This window comes from Castor canadensis, chromosome 4 (genome assembly GCF_047511655.1).
Source record: "Castor canadensis chromosome 4, mCasCan1.hap1v2, whole genome shotgun sequence".
Classification (NCBI taxonomy): Eukaryota; Metazoa; Chordata; class Mammalia; order Rodentia; family Castoridae; genus Castor; species Castor canadensis.
This window is the reverse complement of record NC_133389.1, coordinates 50,661,747-50,675,975: the sequence shown is the minus strand read 5'-3', so window position 1 is coordinate 50,675,975 and position 14,229 is coordinate 50,661,747. Positions and strand designations below refer to the sequence as shown.

Here is a 14,229-nt window from a genome sequence, read left to right as displayed (position 1 = left end):
AAAAATATTTTAATTTTTCTTTAAAATTTTTGCACACAAAGCCTAAGTTATGCTACAGTTATTTTTCTTTGGAATCACTAATGACTCCTCTCATCTCCATTTTCCAAGAAAATATAAGTTTTAAGAAGATATTTTATCATCTGTGTTTAAATTATTTGGGTAATAAAAGAAAAAAATTCAATTCCATAAAAGAATGTATCTCTCACGTAAACATTTTTATGTCTCCCTTATCTCCTCAAACACTTCAGCATATCTCCACAAACAACAGTACAATATTTCACTTTCAGCTTCTTCTGGTTTTTTTTTTTAAAAGCTGGCAAAAAAGTGATACAAAACAATTAAATGAATCTGTAATTGAACTCAATAGAAAAAGATTAGGTAATTATAGGATGCTTATCATTTTGTAAAAGACTTGTTCAAATACAGACTTATCTTTAACTGACTTTGTTTCACACACTGGCCCACCCAAATCCACTGAACCACAAGTAGCACATCATTCAACACTTTCAAATTTTGGCATTAATACCAAGAGTAAGATGTGACCTTGAAATGGCAGCTCCATTGCAAAAGGCTCCAAAAAAGACCCAATTAAATTATCTACTTTTAAACACAATAGGATCGATATGCATGCAGGAAAAGTACACTCCTATGGAAAGTTCTTATTGCCTGACTGATCAAAAACAAAACAAAACTTTTCTTTTTTAAGGGCCCTTTCTAGATCACAGTCAGTGCCAGAAATCCACACAGGAAAAAAATCCATCAAAATGAAACCCTAAAAGGGTTTACCCTTCACCAGTCTATTTGCACTTCAAAACCCTGTTAGTCCTTCAGTTAAACCCCAGGGCTGAACCATTTCAATAATAAGAGAGGTGGCCAACAGTGATTTATCTCCCATTTGGCTTCTGGACAGAGCTGTAATGTCTAGTAAGCTTCCCTTCCCTGACTGGAACCCTCCCCCAAGTCTGCACCTTCACTTGTGCACCCTTGGATCTACAATACCTTACAAATAACTGGTAGACTCCTTCCAATGTGACTCAAAGAATTGTCTGTAATGCAAGATTTGAGAACATTTTCTTGGCAATGCTTGCATGCACAAAGGGCAATGCTGATGAATAACTAGAGCATTGCAAGGACCAGGTTAAACTGCAGTTTTCTTTGTCGTAAGTTGAAGAAAAAATGAAATTTCTTAATTTCTCACCTCACATACGTTAATTGTTACCAGAACTTCTTAAACTTTGCCCGATTTGTACCTTATAGCCTTCATTTTGGACCACATTGGCCAACTTCCTGCAGTATGGTGTTCTGTTCATCTAAACTTAAATCCATGCATTGTAAAATATTGTAACAAAAAAAAAAAAAAAAACAAAAAACCCTAGAGATTTCACAGGTCACAAACTCCTGGGTCACAAAGACCTAAAAACAGATATCAGATCTTTATGGCTCAACTGATTTATTCCACCTTCTTATCGAATACGTACTACAACTGTCATCACACAACTTTCTTCCAGTAAAACAAACACCAAATGATGTTATTTAAATTGAGTTCCAAAAATTATCAAATATTAAATGCAGTCCTTAAAAATTAAGGACATTTTATTATTAGGCACGACTTGTCTATTTCATAATTACATTCACTTACTTCCTAAGAAGAAAAAAATAAGCATTCTTTTCCTTACCTGTTCATTTTTTCCTGTTTTATTTAAATGAGTTGATTTTTCTAATTGATACAATGAAGTTCCATCTGAAAGCCATACCAACAACATGCACCAAATGATTCCTGTGTGATTATGATTTTACAAGCTGAAACCTTTCATTTCACTAACTTCATAAATTTAGAGACTCCAAAAATTTCATTAAAACCTACTATCAGTTAACAATAAGAAAAATAAGCATATAACCAATAGTTTAAAATATAATAAATACAAATTTTGCCAGTGGACAGTAAAGAATAGTTTTTAAAGTTATTTATCAATAAGAATTACACTTTTGCAGAAGAAAATCTACCACAAACATCCTTATTCTTCATAAGCAAATATTTTTCACTTGCAGAACTTCATCTGTCACAAATTCTAGAAAATCAACCCTCTCAGCAAATGTTATTGTGTTCTCCCAAATCAATGGACCTCAGATTTATATTTGAAATGACCTAAAATACAAACTGCGTATATTAAACCAGGAAAAATAAACAGCTAAAGCCTAAGGGACATTAATTTTTGTATCATTGAAATAATCTTTGGCATTAGAAACAATACTCAGGAAGATAAGTTTCTTAATCTACTGCATCACATTTTTTTTTAAAGATGCTTTCCTTAGAGAATTGACTAAAGTAATTGATCCACCAAAGAGGAAATATTCAATCTTCGTTAAATATTTATTCAGTGCAATATACTATTAGGTGCTATTTAGCCCTTGGAGCTCGTTCTTGCTTGGTAGGAATCATTTCTTGGGAGAAGTCAATAGAGGCAAGGCAGTTCCTCATGTCATAACACTATGCTTTAAGATGACAATGCTAAAAACTGGAGATGTGCTATAAAATGTGTATTACTACTTTGAAATCTGATACCAAAGAAAGTGATACATAAGGGAACAGTAACCTTAACAGGGTTTGACTGGGTATACAACTTGATTTCCTACTAATATATAGCACAATAAAATCTGCAAGTTCAAGAGGAGTTTCCAACTCTTGCCACAACTCAGTCACCTGTTTTCTCTGTGCCTCAATTTCCTTATCTATAAAATAAGGAGATGATTAAAGGCAATACATTTCTATACTGAAAATAATATGGTGATATCTGTTTGCAGATTACATGATCTTTTTTATGGAAAACCCTAAGACTCCATTATAATATTGTTAGCACTAATAAATTCAGTAAAACTGAAACAAAGGGTATAGAATCAACATGCAAAAATCAGTAGCATTTCTATGCACTAACAACAAACTACCAAAGGGAAATGAAGAAAATGATCCCATTAACAATAACAACAAAATAAAATAAAGTACTTAGGAATAAATTTAACTAAGGAAATGAAAGATCCATACACTGAAAACTAAAATGCTGTTGAATGAAACTGACACAAATAAATGGAAAGACAGCCTGTGTTCATAGATCAGAATAATAAATATTATTAAAATGTACACATTGCTTAAAGAAGCCTACACATTTAATAGAATCACAAAATTCCAATGGTATTTTCACAGAAAAAGAAAAAAAATCTTAAAATTTGTACACAACCACAAAATACCTTAAATAGTCAAAGCAATCTTGAGCTCAAACCGAAAAAGGTTAAAAGCATCATACTACCTGACTTCAAAATTAAATAAAAGCTGTAGTAATCAAAACAGCTTGGTGCTGTTTTAATAAAAATAAATCAATGGAACAGAATAGAGAGCTGAGAAATAAACCCATGCATTTACCATCACTTGATTCTCAACAAAGATGCCAACAACACACAATGGGAAGTGGTATTCTCTCCATAAATGGTGTGAAAAATGAATATCCACATGCAGAAGAATGAAAGTAGACCCCTATCACTCCATATACAAAAAATCAACTGAAAATGGATCAACAACTTAAATGTAAGACCTAAAACCATAAAACTACTAGAAGAAAGCCTTGAGGGAAAACTTCATGACTTTGGTCTCAGCAATGGTTTTCTGGATAGGACTTCAAAAGCACAGGTAATAAAAGCAAAATTTGACAAATGGGATTACAGTAAATTAAGAAGTTTCTGCACAGCAAAGGAAACACTCAATAGAGTGAAGATAATGGCCTATAAAATGGAAGAAAATATTTGTAAACCATACATTTAATAAGGAGTTAAAATCCAAAATATATGAGAAGTATAGCAAGAAAACAACCTGATTTAAAAATGGTCAAAGAATCTGAACAGACATTTCTCAAAAGACATACAAATGGCCAACAGTTATCTAATCTGCTCAGCATCACTAATCAGCAGGGAAATGCAAATTAAAACCACAATGAGATATCACCTCACACCTGTTAAAATGACTGTTATCAAAAAGACGAACAATATCAGAAAAGGGAACTCGTGCACACTGTTAGTGGGAATGTAAATTAGTCCAGCCACTGCAGAAAAAAAAGAATGGAATTTCCTGAAAAAACTCAAATTAGAATTCTCATATGATGTAGCAAACCCTCTACTGGTTACATAGTATCACCCCTTTCTCATAGCTTCATTTTGCAGTTTTTTATCTGTATTTCCCCAAATACATAATTTGTAAGTTTTAAGTAACTTCTAATATAGCATATCATTATAACTGTTCTATTTATTATTCGGTATGCTAATAATTATTAAGTTATTGCTATGTCTAATGTATAAAACAAACTTTATCAGAGGTATGTATGTATTAGGAAAAAAACATAATATATACAGAAGTTCCCCACTTTACAAATTTTTTTTTTTGGTGGAACTGGGGTTTGAACTCAGGGCTTTGAGTTCCAGCCCTACAATGGTTTGACTTAGAATTTTTTGACTTTACAATGGTACAAAAGCAAAACACACAGTAAAAACTGTACTTCAAAATTTGAATTTTGATCTTTTCCCAGGATAGCAATCTGCAATATAATATTCTCTTCTGATGCTGGGCAGAGGCAGAGAGCACATTTCCCCATAAGCCACGTCATCACAAGAGTAAACGCCACATATACTACAGTGCACTGTGCTGCCGAGACACGATGTTTCACAGCTTAGTTGTAGTAAATGAATCTTCAATGTATTAAATTCATTCGACTTATAATGAATTTATTAGGATGTAACCCCCTGAGAAGTTGAGGAGAATCTGCATAGGGTTTAGTACTACCTCAATTTCAGGTATCCATTGGGGGATCTTGGAATAAGGGTGGGGAGAACTATATATCCAGAGAAAACGAAGTTAGCGTCTCAGAGAGATTTGTATCCTTACGTTTTTTGCAACGTTATTCCCACTAGCTAAGATATGGAATCACCCTAAATGTCCATCACCCTAGATAAATGGATAAAGAAAATTTTATATATATATATATATATACTTAAAGCTGAATAAGTATTCCATTGTATAACACACACAATGGATTCAGCTTTAAAAAAAAGAAAAAGAAGAAGGAAATTCTGTCACCGGGACAAAAGGGTAGGGATGAACTTGGAAAACATTATGTTAGGTGAAAGAGCCAGGCACAGAAAGACAAATGCTACATTATCTCACTTATATGTGAAATCTGAAACAGTCAAACTCATAGAAGCAGAGAAGCAGTATAGTGCTTATCAGAGAATGTGCTGTGGAGGAGATGTTGACCAAAAGATACAAAATTTCAATTAAAGAGAAGAAATAAGTTCAAGATGTCTATTTCACAGTATGGTACGTGTAGTTAATAACAATGTACTATATCCTCCTATACTACTTAGAGAAGATTTTAAGGGTTTTAAGCAATTATAAGGAAGGTAATGAGTAGGCTAATTTGCTTGATTTAATCATTCATACGTACTTCAGAACATCTGTTATATACCATAAACAAATGGACAAATATATAATTTTTTTGTCAATTAAAAGAATAAAAATTTTAAAAAGAAAAAATGTGGTGGTAGTGGAAGAAATCCTATTCACAGTAGTAACCAGAAGAAAAAGAAATAGGAACCATTTCAATGACAGATGTTACAACATTTTTAAAATCACCAAACATTACTAGGTGATTTAAGTAAAAATTTACATGCATAGAAAAATATACTAGGTTTCTTAAAAAGAGAATAATCATGGCAAAAATATGAATTTCTCAGACAAAACAAAAACATAATCCTAATTAAAATATTAGTAGAGTTTTTGTGGAACTTTACTAAAAGATCTGGAAGTTAAGGAAGATTATAAAAGATGGACAAGGAAAAATCTTTTTTAAGAAAGGGTTGAGGGGGAGATAAGTCAGAGCCATTTTAAATCATATGAAGAAAGAGTTTTTGATCATTAAAATCTGTTACTAAACTCAATAAACATTTTTAATTTCTCATCTCATAATGCCCTCTTTTGGTGGGACTGGGGTTTGAACTCTGAGCCTACCCCTTGAGACACATCCCAGTCCTTAATGATGCCCTTTTCGTGGGATTCATGTGCTACATTTCTGGTTTTCCTCCATCCACATGCTGCTTCTCAATTTCCATTGCATGCCCATAATACACTACCCAGCAATTAGGTATTGGACTTCCACAGGGTTTAGTCTGTGGTAACCATATTCCAAGATTCTCTCCTTCTGTGTAAGCCCCTTCCATGTTGTATCAGGGTTCACTTTGCATGATCAATAAAATACTGAAGAAGGCACATGATTTCCAAGATTCACAGAAGATGCTGCAGCATTTGCCTTGATCTCCTGAATTCCTTGTTCAGTGGGAGGACATGCAATATGGATTCCCACACTGCTCTGTGGAGAGGCCCACTGGGGTAGGAACCAAAGCCTCTTTCCAAGTGTAAATACCAACCTGACTAATTGCTTGCCTTGCCTCCCCTCTGTCACTTTCCAATTACTTTTCTGAATTACAATGCAATTAAAATCACGCCAACTCTTTGCTAAAAACCTTGAGATTCTACATTGTCCTCAGTGAAAAAAAAAAAAAAAACACACCAATATTCTTAAGTATCCTTGCCTACTCTTTAGCTTTATCTTTTTGTCTCTTAATACTATGCTCCAGAAACGCTAATCAACCTTTAAACACTTCCATCTCTTCTGCCTGTAACACCACCCATGTCATCTTTAATTGTGCCTACTTAAGTTTCTTTCATCCTTTAGATCTCAACTCAAGCATGGCTCCTGATCTCCTCAGTTCTTTGCTAAAAGCTCACATAGAACCTTGCTAGTTTCCTTCCCAACAGCTAACTTACTTCTGAGCTAAGCAATAACCTGAATGATTAATTAATGTTTGTTTTCCCTATTAGAATCTAAGCTCAATGAAAGTAGGAACTATGCTTTCTGGTTTTGCCTATTACTAAAATCACAGCATATACTGTGATACTGTCCTACATAGTAGGCACTTAAAATATTTTTTTTAATAATTTAATAATTTATTATATAGGGATGGACAAAAAATGGGAAGTTGATTGGTTATAGTCCAAAAAGACTTAACTACAATTGAGGCATTATAAAATAATAAAAAGATTACTCATTTAATGACCCTGAAATAGCGCTCACTTTAGCAGCACAAATACTAAAATTGGGTGAGAGTTTTTTTTTTTTTTTGTCTTTTCTTTTTTGGTGCTGGGATTGAACCCAGGGCCTCACGCATGCTAGGCAAGCGCTGTACCACCGAGCTACATCCCAGCCCACAAATACTAAAATTGGAATGATATAGAGAAGATTAGCATGGCTCCTGCACAAGGATGATCCTGACATAATGATCAAAGATTTTAAAAATAACCATTAAGAAATAAATTTATAGCCAGGTGCCACTGGTTCACGCCTGTAATACTAACTACTTAGGAGGTTTGCAGTTTGAGGCCAGCCCAGGCAGTTTGTGAGACCGCCATCTCCAAAATAACCAGAACAAAATGGACTAGAGGTGTGGCTTAAATGGTAGAGTACCTGCTTTGCAAGCACAAAGTACTGAGTTCAAACCCCAGTCTTACAAAAAAAAAAAAATTAGACACTAAAAATAAATTCCATAGAGCTAAAGCAAAACATTAATAAATCTCTCTCTCTAACAACTATATAAAAACTAAGAGGACATAGAATTAATTACTATATTGATATTTATCACATTGTATTATCAATATTCATTATAGTATCATAGTGAGTTTAATTTTCTAAGCCTAAAAATCACAAAAGACTGATAAAACTAACTTGTGAAAATGTAGAACTTTTAAAATATTAAACACCTAAAATGAAAGAGAAAATGGTCAGCTAAGAAAAATGCTCCTAATGGAAAGAGTTAATGTCTGCTATGTACATAATAAAGGAAAACATTAATACCCCAATTGTGAGACTAGACTAATATCCTAATGATAGGGAAGTGGTTAAACACATTTAGAAGTAGTGATAACTGCTACCATTTATTGAATACCTACTATGTACTTGCATACAATGTCTTACTTAACATTCCAAAATCCATCCGTAAGTGGAATTCTGAAAAAACTATATTTTTGACATATAAATATATTTATAATACATGAAATTGAAAATATGTTATAAAAGCGATACTGTACCATTTCCGTTAGGAAAAAATATAAATAACCTGATAAGATAAAGACATAAATTGGCCAGGCACTGGTGGTTCACATCTGTAATCCTAGCTACTCAGGAGGTAGAGATCAGGAGGATTGAGACCCATTAAAAAAACAGGGCTGGTGGACTCAAGGTGTAGGCCCTGAGTTAAAGCCCTAGTGCCGAAAAAAAAAAAAAAAAAAGATATAAATTAAAACAATATGGTATAAATCACATTATAGTAGGTGAAATAACTTTAAATTTTTTCCTTTATCCTTGTCTTTATTTTTCATTTTTCTGCAATGAAGATGATTCTTTAAAAATTTAAACACATTATAAACTTAATTAAGCCCCATATCTCTTACAGTCATCATCATCATTATTGACTTGAACCACACATTTGATATTGCAAAACACTGACTTTTTAGGGCTGGGATCATGGCTTAAGTGTTATAATGTTTGCTTAGCCATTCATGACACCTTAGGTTTAATCCCCAGTACTGCAAAAACACAAAACAAAGAAACCCACTGACTTTGTCATTTGACAGTACCTTTTCACATTGGTAAGTTTATTAGGTAAATGTATACTGATAAATAAAGTTTATGAATGTTTGCATAATAAATAAATACTATAACTATATATACAACTACTGTTATAAATAAATAATACTCTGTGATTTTGTTCAATTTCTACTTATATGAAGCTTTGTAAAAGTTTTCCATGATGATACAGGAAGTAGCCAATCACTCCTAGGATGAAACAACATTACACAACCTAGTGTTTGGAAATTTTTATTATCTTTCTGTGCCTATTTAAACTTAGCCATCACAGATACCCAGTTTATAATATCTATTCCTATCAGTTTGATTTTATTGCTCTTCCCCACAAATAAGCCCACACCCATCTCTGTCTTTGTTCAAATGGTCTATCTTACCTCCTCACTCAACTTTTCAGCTAATATTAACCCTTTTCTTAACTTTGCTCATATTTAGCTTTCTCCTTACAACCCTTCCATCATCTAGCATGGTTCTGGGGCATATAGTTGACACTTAAGAAACAAAGATATTATTAAACTATTTCAAGGTAAAACCTATCTCATATTGAATTGCTATGGAAATTGTTCCTCTGTATGTGTATAAACTAGAATATCCCATTTTAAAGATTAAAAAAACTTCCCTTTAACTGTTTTGAATAAATATATTTACTTGATTAAAAAATCTCAAGGTAGAGAGGATTCTAATGTTTCCAACAGAAAGAAATGATAAATACCTGAGGGGATGGTAGATATGCCAATTACCTTGTTCTGATTATTAAACATTATATATAAATGTTACACTGTATATTATATAAATATGTACTATATTGCTAGGTGTCAATTAAAAATAAAAATATTTTTAAAGGTGATAAGTGAAGTTTGAAAAAATCATTATAAAAAATTAAAATCTAAGGGCTGGAAGCATGGCTTAAGTGCAAGGGCCTGAGTTCAAACCCCAGCATCACCAAAACAAAACAAAAAATACATGAAAAGTTAAAATCTAGAAGCAGAAAAGATGGCAAAAAGTTTCCCTTTAAACCTTTGTGCTAGGGAGAAGGTGGGGGGGGGGGAAATGACCCAAACAATGTATGCACATGTGAATAAATGAATAATTAAAAATAAATAAATAAATAAAAACCTTTGTGCTAGTCTCACAGGAAACCACTTTCATTAGTTTTTTTTTAATATCCCTTATATATTTTTTTAAATGTATGTATAAGGACAAAACAAACACAAACATACTCTACCATTGAGTTATATCCTTATATACATTCTTTTGCACCTTAATACTCATTTAAAATGAAAAATATTTTGTATGACTGGGGGTATACCTCAGTGGCAGAGCACTTGCCTAACATGTGCAAGGCCTGGCACTGCAAAAAAGAAAAAGAAAAATTTTGGAGATCTTTCTACATAACAACAGAAAGATCTTCCTTATTCTGTTTTGTGCTTCAGAGACTCCTCTGACATGTATTATCTTTTAAAAGTTCCTTAATGACATATGTTCGTTTCCAATCTTTATTACTAAACATAATTAGCCATGTATTAATACATACTAATTTTACATTCTGTGTTGGTTAATCTTGATTGTCAACTTGATTGGGTTAATAAATGCCTAGAAGATTAGTAAAGAACACCTCTGGGTCTATCTATGAAGCCATTTCCAGAGACAATTAGATCGTGAGAGCTCTGACTGAATGAATGGTTTAATCCATTGATGGATTCAAAATCTGAACAGACTATTGGGAGGTGGTGGAACTGTGGAAGGTGGAATCTGGTTGAAGGAAGTAGGTCATGGGGAGGAGGTGTCCTCGGATCTCTATCTTGCCCTGACTACTTCCTGTATTCCCTTTCTCTGCTTCTTGGCTGCCATGATGTAAACTGCTCTACCATGCCAACCACACCACAATGGACTGACACCTCTGAAACCATAAGCCAAAATAAGTCTTTCCTCCTTTGCTTTGTAGGTATTTTGTCACAGTGATCACAGTGATGAGACAAGTAACTAATACATACTTGTTAAGTAAATTCCTTAAAAGTAAAAGTGCTGGGCCAAAGAATATATGCAGTTTTAACATTAAGTGCTACCAAACTGCCCTTCATATGGGCTGAACCAATTTATATGTGTCCAAACCTTCTTCAATATACAATATTTTCTACTTTTAGATCTTTGCCAACCTGACCTTTGAAAAGTGACATCTCAATATAGTTTTAATCTGTATTTCTCTTTTATGAATGAGATTGAATCTCTCTCTAAATGTTTAGAAGCCCTTGAATATTTTTCTCTGAAATGTACAGTCTTCATTCATTTTTCTGATTGTTGGTTTCATTATCGATTTATAGGAGCTCTTCATAAATTAAGGAATTTTGTAATTGGGCATGAATTACAATGTTTTTCCCATTTGACAAAAATTCTTACTTTTGATTTTGCTTGTGGTGTTGTTAGTTTTCCATGCAGATAGTCTTAATATTTTATTATTTATTTGTTTCTTTTGCAGGGCTAGGGATCAAATCCAGGGTCTTGCACATGTTAGATAAATGCTCTGCCACTGAACTACACTTCTAGCCTTGGTTTTAATTTTTACATAACTGAATTTGTAATTTATAAAATGTTAAGTAGTGGTATAGAAACACAAAACTCACTTTTTCTGAATAATCTACATAAGCCAGTATAATATTTCCTACAGGACCCAAGAAAGCAAAAGAGAATAGAGGGGAAAGAGATAAGAAAAAAACTAAAAATCTATCTGAAGAGTTCCCAAAGATGTTATTTTTCCATTAAAAAAAAAAAGAAATTCTTAAACTTTGTCAGTCCATTGATAATTGCATGAGGTGTCTATCCTACTCATTCTCTCCTGCTATTCAAAGGAGCAGAAACCCAAATTCTACCCCTCCCACCTCCAAACTGCAGAGGGGAGGAGAAGGAGAAGAGACAAGATGGGTTTGAAATAGCCAATAGAAGCCTGTAATTCCCACTACAAACCCTTTCCCACTTCCTATGTATGTTCTACCTTTGTTTAGTCTGCTCTGAAGAAACATGGAATCAAATTAGTTGTTTCTATATTGTCTTTGCTGGTGACAGCTACATCTACGTGATTAGCTAGAAAATATTTTCTGAGTCATTGCTCCCAAATTAGGAAAGTCTATTATAAAACATTACCTTTGTGCCCTGCTATCTCCTCTCAATCTCAATATGCTAACTCAATATGACCAAAACTAATATGTCCCAAAATATCCTATTATTATTAAAAGCCACTCCTATTCCCTGATTTTATGGTTGTATTCATTTATTCACCTAGAAACCACTGTGAACCAAACTATGAATGATGATAAAGACCATCCCTAATTTCAAAGAGATCCCAATCTAGAGGTGAAGGCAGATCTGTAAATGAATAAGTGTTCACCAGAAGTAAGAACAAAGTACTACGAAAGCTCAGAGAATGTAGCAACTCTGGAGAAATGGAGATAACATCAGAAAAGAGGTGACATTTTAGGTGCCTTTAAAGATTAGGGTAGGAATTCAACAAACAGAATTGAGAGAACAGGTCAGCAGAACAGACCACCAAAAAGACATAATGTATTTCAGAAATACCAGAAGTATTTCTAAAATTGTTGGCTACATGTTGGATTAATTCTTGGGTAGGTAGGTTTGAGAGGCAAGAAAAGAAAATAAAAAAGAGGTTAGGGCAAGTCTTTAAGGGACTTTCTATGCCAATTTAGAAATTTGAATTTAATTCTAGAAGTAAGAGAAATTCAATGGAAATTTTCAAAAAGTGAAATTAACAATTAGATTTTAAAAAAAGAAAATAAGGTAATTGGATTAGGGACCAGATCAAAAGTTTCTACAAGTGTCTAGAAAGAGGTGATGGGATTTGCACATAATCAGAGGTAGAGGAAACAAAGAAGAGTAGTCATTTTGGGAGGCAATCAGAAATTCAGGACTTGAGCTCAGGAGTGGGAACTGCACAAACAGCTCCCAGAGACAGACAGCACCACAGCCACACACAGATAGACGACATTAGTACTGGTAAGACTGCCTAGTCAATGCCTATGTAGGGAAAGTATGTGGAGTAAGAGAGAGTAGGGCAGACAACCATGGGAAGCTTTGTTATTTGAAAATCAAGAAAAGGAAAAGGAAAAACCAGCAAAGCATATGGAGAAAAAGTAGTAAAAGAAGTAGAAATGGAACCAGGGGGAAGACTGTTGCGAAAGCCAGGGAACAAGAAAGTTTGGATTAATGGAAGGTGGTAGACAGTTTTAACAAGTAAGAGAAGTCAAACACAATCAGGAATGAAAATTCATCATGGTATATGATTATTCTTTCAAGAAGTAAATGTGGTGAGCTAGGAGAGAAACAGGTTGGCAATTGTAGGAAAGCCACAATGGCCAAAAGGAATAATTTGAAGGTGCTTACCTGTAGGATATGGTTCTTTCTTCAAATAAAGGAAAGAGGTGAATGATAAGAGAGGAGATGATTAATAGAATAATATCATAGGGGGGTAGAGAAGAGAGAGGGGAACAGATGGAAGTCACACATTGTGGCAGAACCACCAGGCATGAGCCCTGAAGACAGCTGAGACGCTTTTTCAGCCTTGGACTTTGTGAACGAAAGTAAGAAACTTCTAACTTGTCTAGTGGTTCCTGTCATTTGCAGACAAATGTAATCGATACTGAGAGAAAGGTATTAGAACAATAAGAATAAGCAGGAACCATAAGATGGTATGCCCAAAGATGAGACCAAAACCAGTCTGATATTACTATATTCCCAAGTGTGAGAGAGAGAACATTAGAAAAGAAAGATGGAATCATATGGTCAGATCTTAGGAGTTGAGAATGGATCCCACAGATTCAAAGTAGCTGCTTGCTGGCACCGTGGCTCAAGCAGTAAGAGTGTCTGCCCAGCAAGTGTGAGGCCCTGATTTCAAACCTCAGTGCTGCCAAAAAATAAAAATTTAAAAAAAACCTTGTTATTCCCAAAGTAGCTGTTAAATGGAACTGAGCAAAAGAATGACATGTTTCCATTTCAGCTTTGAATAGATTCCTCTAGAGGCAGTCTAGAAAATGCTCATGAGGAAGCAAACAGCATGCAGGAAGAGTATTTAGATCATGATAGCCTATATGGATCATGATACCCCTTACGGTAAGGGTGGACCTGAGAAATAGGAACTAAATCAATAGGAATTAGTGGTTGAAGACATGGGGAAGTGAAGAAGCAGCATAGGTCTCTACCTTGGTTAATTTCTTCCATCCTCATGGTCACTGGTTTAATTCAGATACACCACTACCTCAATTACTCATTTAACAAATATTTACTGAGTACCTTCTTTGTGTCAAGTCCTATCAATACAAAAATGAGGAACTTGGAAATGATCATTATCCTTACAGATCTTAGTTCAGGACACCAGTTGGACTGCCAGAATGGATGAAGTGGTACAGTACTGCCTAGCAAGGTGAGGCCCTCAGTTCAACACCCTGTAATGCCAGGAAAGGAAAAAGGAAAGGAAGGAAGGAAGGAA

General features: G+C 34.1%; 1 protein-coding gene and 1 pseudogene across 6 annotated transcripts in view; one reads left to right on the top strand and one right to left on the bottom strand.

Annotated features, from left to right (window-relative positions):
- The window catches only part of Greb1l (GREB1 like retinoic acid receptor coactivator), a 257,622-nt gene that overhangs the window by 140,220 nt on the left and 103,173 nt on the right, over window positions 1-14,229 (bottom strand). The window lies entirely within an intron of this gene.
- Window positions 7,286-7,386, top strand: LOC141422853 (U6 spliceosomal RNA; annotated as a pseudogene).